General features: G+C 48.0%; 1 long non-coding RNA gene across 1 annotated transcript in view; it reads right to left on the reverse strand.

Annotated features, from left to right (window-relative positions):
- Positions 1–542: 542 nt before the first annotated feature.
- The window catches only part of LOC104860027, an 8,668-nt gene continuing 5,791 nt past the window's right edge, over positions 543–3,419 (reverse strand). The window contains exons 2-3 of the long non-coding RNA XR_779547.2: positions 2,642–2,888; positions 543–1,146 (exon numbers count right to left, since the gene is read on the reverse strand). This is a non-coding gene — a long non-coding RNA (uncharacterized LOC104860027). The remainder of the gene's footprint in view (positions 1,147–2,641; positions 2,889–3,419) is intronic.

The raw sequence follows: 3,419 nt of genomic DNA on the forward strand, positions 1-3,419 counted from the left end.
GCACAGCTGAGTGTCCAGTGCGCTTCATGGCAAAGCCCTGGTGGGCACAGCGGCCACCCAGCCGCCCTGCCCATCTCTCCTGGCCCGCAGGGCCGAGGTGGGCAAGGGGTTGAGAGTGGGCCTCGAAAGTGCAAGGTCCTGAGTTCAGTCCTTGGTACCAAGAAACAAAACAAACCATACAACAATATACTATACGTAGGGTTGACTATGTTTACCCACTTGTTCCATCAAAAACAATTAAAGCTCCCAAACAAGATATTGGTGTCTACTTTTCTACTTCAATCTCTGCATGACTGATCTCACTCTTCCCTTTAATTAGTTATCATTTCTATTACTCCACCATGACAACAATTAAAAAGTGTTTCCTATCCAGAGATCTAGGAGGAAATTAAAGTCTTCCTGGGTAACTGCTGTGGTGATGTAGAGCCTATGGGAAGACATTATTCTTTTAATATATTAAAACAAGCCAGGTCAGTGGTGCACTCCTATAATATCAACATTTGGGAGGCTGAGGCAGGAAGATCACCATGAGTTTGAACCCAGAACGGCCTACATAGTAAGTTCAAGGCCACCCTGAACTACATAGTGAGACCTTGTCTCAAAAAACAAATGTGGTGGTTAATTGATTAATTGTCAGCGTGAGGTGGGAATGGATGGCTGAATTGGGTCCGCATGGTTCTGGGCAGGAAGACTCACTTTAAGGAGCACTGTTCTTGGAATGATGTAAAAGGACACTGAGGGCAGGATTTCAGCTGCTTTCCCTTGTAGGCGCTTTGGCTGTTCTCTTTGGTTCTTGCTCTGGTTCTTTCCTTGACTTTGTCCCCTGGCTTTTGGTGCAGTCTTTGGTGCAGCACTAGCCTTTAGCTTCCAGAGAGCTGACCCTTCAACCTCCAGGCCAGGCCCCTCCGTCTTCTGTCCCAGACCCTTCCGCCTCCTCATGCAGACCCGTCACAGGACATCGCTGCGGGCTTCACACCTTGGACTGGACCCTTCCGATCTCCGTTGCTCACACTTGCATTTCACTCTGGACAGCTGTTGTGCGCCAGGCTCCTGGGTTTCTGTGTCCTGCATTACACCTGATGCACAGCGTGTGCAGTCTTTTGAGGAGCCTTGCCCCAGCCCTGCAAGCTCTTGGAAGCACGAATACTACAAACAAACAAACAAAAATGGCTCTTAGTGGGAAAATAAAAACTAAACAAATGTCGTTTAGCCTGAGAGTAGACTGGAGAGAAATTTAAACATCGGATTACCATTTCTTTGATAGAAACTATCTCCAACACTCCTGATACTAGATCGTGATTCAAATCAGCAATTGTCAGTGTTTCTGTGGGTAACCTAGTCACTTGCATTTGATAAACAGATACATGGAAATGATGTATACGTCAGAAACCTAACAGTGTTTTTACAAATATCAAAGAACTTCTGTTTATGTACTTGCTAAGCTAAAAAAAAAAAAAAAAGCCCAGTGTGGTGGTCCACGCCTGTGATCCCAAGGCTCAGGAGGCTGAGGCAGGAGGATCACTGCAAATTGGAGGCCAGCCTGAACTATATTTTGAGACCTTGTCTCAGCTCTTCTCACCCCTCAAAAAAACTTACTTAAAAATGAGAAGCTGAATCAATTTCCAAAACATTTTTCTTTATCAAAAAAAAGTAATAGGTGCTGTATGCTCCATTAGTCTCCTAGGGTGGCTGTAGGAAAGGACAGTCACGCATTGTTTAATGGCAGTGATAAGTTCTGAAAATGTGTCACTGGGCATTTCTTCATTTTTCAGATATTGCAGTGTCCCTGCACAAACTGTGATGGCCTTGGCTTCACTAGGTGATATCATTTTTTTTTCCATTACTGGAGATTGAATGCATGGCCTTCACACTGAATTACATCCCCAGTCCTTTCTATTTTTTATAACAGTGGCTGGATAACTTGCTAAATAGCCCAGGCTGGACTTGAATGTGCGATTCTCCTGCCTCAGCCTTCCAGAGTGCTGGGATTACAGCTATGCATCACCATGCCCGGGTGCATACAGATAATGACCAGGCATTGTGCAAGTGAGGGACCTAGAGGCTCCAGGCCTCAGATTCCTTGTTTCCTAGGAAAGGTGATTGCAACCCCTTATTCTCAAGATAGGGGTCTCTGCGACCCAGAGGATGACCCATTGAATTTTGTAGGCCAAGAGGGAATCAAATCCAACTTTACTTCTGCCTGGATGAGTCCCTGAAGCACTTTGGTCCCCTCCCCCACCATAGTGCCAGGGACACAGCTGTGGTCCTTCCTGTAACCTGCATGACAGACAGCAGCCACCCAGGGGCTCTGTCTCCCTCTCGCACCTCGCACCCTCTCCTCCTGGGCAGTTTCCCAGATACTCTCATCTGGCTCTCTCTTCTTCCTCTGATTTTTATGCCTCTTTTGTTTGTTTTGAGATAGGGTGTGGCCATGTTACCCAGGCTAGCCTTGAACTTGTGGCAATCCTCCTGCCTCAGCCTCTCGAGTGCTAGGATTGTAAGCCTGTGTCACCACACCTGGCTCTCTCCCTCGATTTGGTGGCAGCCTGGCCCCCTAATTCTTCCAGTCCTTGCAACCCAGCCTTGTTCTCCCATGACCACCTCCAGGCACTGAACACCGGGACATTATTCCCTATCATACCTGAAACTCTCTGACAACCACGCGGTCCACTGCACGTGTAGTGTGTTCCTAAATCCTAAAATGCAATTCGCTGCCGTCCAGCTTTTGGAGCATTGCGTTTGTGTAGCCAGGGAACCACTGCAGAAACCCTGTGGCCGGGTCTGCACTCATCTGTGCAGCCTGTGGATGTGTCACGGTGTGTGTCTTCCAGTCCAGGAGGCGGCTGTGTACAGACAAGTGTCAGGTCACCAAAGCACAGGGCGGGGGCCTTCGAAGGAAAGGAAGACCAGGTGCTCTCAGGATGCGACACAGGACAAACATAAGCCCGGGGGAAGTCAGGCAGGTTACGTCCAGGATCCGTCAAACCCTGGTCTACATGTAGCTGCGCAGGTCTTGGGCCTATGTGATTAATGTTCGCAACCAGATGACTCTAAGGAAGGGTCACTCTCAATCACGGCTCACAGAATCAGTGCAAGACTTTAAGACTACAAGTTAAGCTTCCTGGAAAGGAAGGGCTTCTGCTGCAAAATGAAGGTGGAAATCCTGCCGGAGTTTCCAGCCCCTGCTGCGCAGAAGCCAGTTCTTCACGTCCTCTTTCTCGTTTCAGGATAAATGGATACGCTATGCCTGATACACACACGCATGCACACACACACAGCTACATAGCTCACAGGCAAAGATAGACTGAATTCTTAACTTGCCCCACAAGTAGGGACTCGGAAAACTCCCGTGTGCACAGGCTGGAGGCATCAGTTGGACTTTCCCTCTCTTCTCTCCACCTTTTTTTTTTTTTTTTAAA

The sequence above is a fragment of the Fukomys damarensis genome, unplaced genomic scaffold (assembly GCF_012274545.1).
Source record: "Fukomys damarensis isolate Sample0158 unplaced genomic scaffold, DMR_v1.0_HiC HiC_scaffold_7, whole genome shotgun sequence".
In the NCBI taxonomy this organism is placed as follows: Eukaryota; Metazoa; Chordata; class Mammalia; order Rodentia; family Bathyergidae; genus Fukomys; species Fukomys damarensis.